The sequence below is a fragment of the Rhododendron vialii genome, chromosome 11a, assembly GCF_030253575.1.
Source record: "Rhododendron vialii isolate Sample 1 chromosome 11a, ASM3025357v1".
Classification (NCBI taxonomy): domain Eukaryota; kingdom Viridiplantae; phylum Streptophyta; class Magnoliopsida; order Ericales; family Ericaceae; genus Rhododendron; species Rhododendron vialii.
Genome location: NC_080567.1, coordinates 30,503,578 through 30,509,667, shown reverse-complemented (window position 1 = coordinate 30,509,667; position 6,090 = coordinate 30,503,578).

Sequence of the window (6,090 nt, the reverse complement as noted above, 5' to 3'; positions counted from 1 at the left end):
TCTAATCAATAAAAAGTCTAACTACTCCGAGTTTGCAAGTTCGACTCTCATTACCGGCAGATAACTTTGAGATCAATGAAGGTTTGCTCGATTATTGATTTTAGGTTTTGGAAGTCCAACTTATCACCATGTTTGCATTCTAAATACAAATTAGGGATAATCCAACCATAAGAGCAAGAATTAAACCTAGCCTGATTCGAGATAGGGAGATATGGAGAGGCAGGGTTGTTGCAGAAGGGACAGGGGTATGAAGTACTTCAATTATTTTCAAAAACGAGATGAAAGTGGTGGATCTATCTATACAAGGAAGGTAGGTTAGGCAGAACCTTCATGCATCTTGATTGGTTGGAGGAATTTAAATTTAAATGAAACTTTAATACATTTTTAGTTTTATTTCACAATATTGTATAGTATTACTGTCAATAGCCTCTTTCTTGATATAAAATAGGTTTTGTTCCAATTTTACATGTGTGGTTAGAGGATTTTCAAAAAATGATTTGTTTTTCGACCTGTTGAGGGTAAAATCGTCATGTCCTCTAACTTATAAAAAAAAATTGATGCAAACCACTTCGGGTGCAAAGTAGGCTCAACAAGCTTTTCAACGGTTTGGACCACGAGCAAATCGGAATTCGGGAGTTTCCATGAAGAGCCAACAAAGTTTGACCTGTTCCGCAACTTTTTAGTGTGCCTCAGGCGCAATACCTTACTCCTCGGGCGCACTTAAATGCGCCCCAGGCGCGTCCTTCAAACCTGTTGCGGAAGTTTTTAGTGCGCCTCAGGCGCAATGCCCTGCTGCTCGAGCGCACGTCAATGCGCCCCGAGCACGTCCTTGAAACCTGTTGCGCAACAATGCTCCTCGGGCGCACTTCAATGCGCCCCGGGCGCATCCTTGAAATTTCACCAAATTTTGCGAGCTCGCCACGGAAACTCTCGAACTCCGATTTGTGCGTGGTTTTAACCGTTAAAAAACTTGTTGAATCTAATTTATGACTTATTTTTTTTGGGTAAAAAACAATTTGTACATCAAGAGATATGTCCATTTTACTATCAGAGGGTAGAAAAATAAATTATTTCAATAAAACGACCGCAACTTGCTCATTTTAAATCGGATCAAGTTCTATTATATATCGACAAAAAGGGTTTCTCAAGTATTTAAAGAAAGTAGAATCCAACCATACAAATAGCAAAATTCTGTTTGTAAAAAGTGGGTTGAAAGCAGTCCACTGCAAAGATCGTCAATCACCCATTACTACCACCGTAACATGCTTCACCCCTCCACCACCCTCACTTCACCACCTAGACCACTATCACTTGACCACCACTACTACCACACTTCTGCTCTCCCAAAACCACCATTGCCACCAGACCTCAACTCCACAACCATGCCCTGAATATTGAGAATTGACATCTCATAATGGTAAATTTGCCTAGGAGCTGTTTGGCAAACCCTTGTTCTTTTTTGGTTAATTAGGAGTCCCATTCTTTTCTCTTTTAATTGGTTGCCAGTCCTCCAAGGGTTGTAGGTTTTGGCAGAAGGTTGGACCACCCACCCTACTACAAGTTACTACTTGATACCTTCCACACACTAGAATGAATGAGAAATTTTTGGGTGCCGGGTGGGTACCACATCAGCCGAGCTGACGTGGTACCCGAGCAACACATCCGGGCCGTCCAAAAGTGTATTGGACGGCCCAGATTGAAACACTCTCTCTCCTCTCATCCCAACACTCTCTCTCCTCTTTCTCTCTCCAAATCCGAGCCATCCAAAACCAAAATGGCCAGCCCGGATGCGCCGAGTGGGTAATGTACAAATGGGAACGAATGGGGTAACTAAAGATACCACGCACTTGAACCCCAACTCCAAGGGGTTGGAAAAGTGGGCATGAGAAAGCAATAAGCGATTTGACCGTGAGGTCGCATGTTCGAATTCCATGGACCCAAACCTTGGGCCACTGGGGCTTATGCCTGGTCGTTACCTTCAGAGCTGCGGAATTAATTGAGTTATGGGAAAGCGGCCCAAATATCCGGTTATCACGCACATTTTTTTGTGATCTATTTTATCCCTTTCAAACACGGATAACTATTAAGACATATATCCTGTTTAGTAGCCCAATTTGAGCCGGGATCACACTGCATAGCAATTGCGTTTATATACATGTGTGTAAGTTGTCTAATGACTCTAGTTGCATGAGGACCACAAGAAACAAAACAAAACAAAATACCACAAGAATAAGAAGCAATTCGTCTGGCTACGGGTGATTAACAAGCCCAATTTGGTTTGAAAATTCAATGAGCTTAAAAAGAATGTTTTAGCTTAGCTAGTTAAACGCTCTGAGCTTCCATCAAGCCGAACACAAGCCGATCTTGAGTAGCTTTTATTTCTTGTACATTACAAGCCAAACGAGCCGAGTAGTAGCTGGTTAGAGCTTGGTTTCAAACCTTATTGAACTTGAAAAAAAAATGTTCAAGCTTGGTAAATTTGTTTATGCAACAAACCAATCTTGAACAGACTTTTACAAATAAACACAACACAAACTCGAATAGCTTAGTTCATTTAGCAGCCATAGATCAAGCTATTTCTCAAGCCAAAGTGAATATCCCTGACCAAACCTGTGAAATGTGGAGACAGAGAGATGTAAGTTTATGCATTTGATTCGAAATACTATATGCGAGGCTAGTAATGTACTAATGTGTGTGTTGTGACATAAATATGTCCAAACGTGTGTGTATATATAGAGGTACATGTCAACGAGGTTCGTGATGGACATGGCATCAACAATCCCATTCGAAGCGCTTGCTTACTTTTTCACTGGGAAACACCAAAAGGGACTCTGTTTCTCCCTCCTCGGTTTGCTCCGCTTTTGGCGTCTCCATCGCGTCAAGCAATTTTTCACCAGGTTTTTCAATAACCCTTTTACCCACCGTTACATTCACTTTACTGCAACTTTTACCAACTTTAATGATTTCAAAATCTGAACTCGAAATGGGTTCCAACAATATCTTGCAGGCTGTAAACTTCCACTCATTATTTCCTCTCTCTCTCTCTTTTGGTTAGTTGTTTGTTAATGAATACTAATAACTCATCTCTTGTTTGTTGGAAAAATTGGCTGCTGCAAATTCTGTACTGTTGGCGAAACCTCCACAAATGCTGAAATACGCTTCGAGTCACGACTATGTCGCTTTCCTAAAGACAGTATTTGCCCCCACCAATACCGGTATGCAAAGGGTTACTGTCACACCCCAAAATGAGAAGTGACCGGCCATGAACCACAAGACCCAAACTCGTAGAACATGCAGCCTAAAAAGAAATTTAATTAAATTCCAAAGCAAAGAACTACTAAACAGCCAACCACTTTTTTTTATTAAAAACAACTCCAACCATTAAAGTTCAACAAAAGAAAGCATGGGGCACAAACATCCCATGAAACAACCAACATCCACTGATCCAACCAAAATAAAAAGAATCCATTTTTTTTTTGACAAATGTTTCGAATGCGGAAGCGATTATTAAAACAAAAAATAATAATAATAATAATAATAATAATAATAAGATGAGACACCCTAAGGAGGTCAACAAATGAAATCCCCGAGATGCCGCCAGAGTCCTCCTAACTGCCCAACTTGCCTGAAAATGAAATTGGAATAAATCCGTCAGCTGACGAGCTCGGTGAGTAGTAAAAGCATGTATAATAATAATGTTCTAAAACTTGGCTAAAAATAGATTATCACGTTAACATATTTTGGCATACAAAGGTGTGCATCAAACGAACAAATTTGGCCATAAATCATTTACCAATAAATCTCAATGGTGATCACAAACCAATCTCCAACAACAATGGGGAACCACAACCAATATCGATAGAACCAAATGCCAGTGAATAAATGTCTCATAATTGGATCCAATATCAAAACTTAGAGTCAACGAGATCTTTTTCCAAGAACAATATCAGGAAACCACCTATTACCCCTTCCAAATAATCACCTTTGTTACCAAAAAATATGTATAAAGCACTTGCACTCATAACAGTCCAAAGCCGTCTACTCCGAAACTACAATCGCATTGAGTAACAAAACTATTAAACAAAGAACTCTCTCCAATACCTTGAGCAACATCGAAATCCCTTCTCAGATTATTACAATCTTAGATCATCACAAACTGCCACACCACATGATGTTTCCCACGTACACACCATCGTACAAACAATAAGTTAACTAAAAACTAGAGCCCAATTGAAAGACTTGATGGCTTTGTGAAGCGGCAGATTAGAAAACGCAGTAGATGAAAACTAATTACCTCAGAGAATCCAAAGAAGACCACTCCGAAACCCTTGATTGCTGCTCTCAACTTCAACTGTTGCAACTTCTCTCTCTCAAAATCAACAACCCTAGTCCAATATAATGACTTTCACTGACCCACGTTCTCTCCAAATAAAAACCTTACTCCGTGAAAATATCTCCTAATGAATAACTTCATAAAACTACCCACTAATCACAAACACCCACAATTATAGCTATCTAGTTAAACAAAATTTCAAAAATTATAACTAAGGTAAAACTAAATTACTATGGTTAATTAAGCTCATACCCTTGTAGTTATAATAACAACAATTGTACCCATTGTACACAAAAATAATTAATCGGGACCCAACCATAATACCCAATTAAATAATGGTCAAAATAGTTAATAAATTAAATAAAATTCTAGGTCGTAACAGTTACAGCAAACCTACCTTCAAGATAAATCGAAGCCCGAACTTGAAATTCTTTCCGTTTGCGTTTGCACTAACGAAACGGACAGAATACCTGCTGAACGAAAAATGAGAACCGAGAACCACTGCGTTCTGTTTTCTGCAACAAAACAAAATGCAGAATGAATGCTTGGAAGTATAGAGAAAGATGTGGAAATTCGGATTTTGTGTATATTATGAGCACTGGATTCTGCTAAATAGTGGTCTATTTATAGGCCACTACGCACCCATTGAGAATGGGTATGCACCCGATCTAATCTGACCATTGGATCAGATCCTACGGTCTAGATCGATCAGTCACACCGAACTGGTGTGCTGTTTCACTCACACCCAATCGGATTTGATCCAATCCGTTGGATCGAGCCCATTCGCGCACAAGTCGCAGCCGATCGAACCACCTCGTGTGACTCACCTGCCACGCGTGTGACACGTGTCATCCACGTCAGCGCCACCTTACTGCCAACTCGCAATAAGAAATGGCGCCTAGCGCTGACGTGCAAAGTGCGCCGCTAAAGCGCCACAGCCCACGCCGCGCGCGCGCGCGTGCGTGCGTGTGCCGGCTCTGCCGGTATGGTGCGAAGCACCAAAGAGCTGCACCACACTAGATCATTAGTTACTTACATTAGGAATGTTTCCTAATATATACCACTCCAACATCTCTCAGCTTACCAATGTGGGACAAAGCTCACAAAGAGGAAAACAAGCATTCTAAAGAAACAAAGGAAATTTACAAAATCAAAAACGACGACTCTTTTATTTTGAAAATCTCTAACAATCCCCCACCATTTTCGAAATACAGATGAAATAATATCGGTTCTTATTACAAGGTTTATGCATACATAAATAGTGTCTGGCGACTTCAACTATTCACTTAGTGAAAACATATCAAAGCTGGTCAGGGCAGCATAGTAGACGTGTCTTTAAACTAATTGCCCTCTGTCGACCAATCGGACTTGTTTCACACATAATCCTCCAAATAATGCAGATATCTCAATCGGTTGACCCGTGAACTGGCCTTGGGTCTTTTATCTTGATTTCATGAACGCTCTAAGGTCTAGCCCCTGTGACCTATAGGAAGCGGCACCATCTCCACATTCACATAGGTAGATTGCTATCCGTGCCCCTATAACATTAGCACAAAACAATCTATTAAGAACTAAGTAGTTCAACCTCCTTTGTATTCACATTATAGGTACAAAACACTTTACCTTGAAATGTGTAAAATAGCTTTAAAGTGTTTCCAATCACGACATATGGTGTAGTTTCTCATTGAACTCAAGAGATTGAGAGTATCAACCGGTTGAGTTGAGTTTCCACCAGGAGTGATTAAACTAATTGGGCA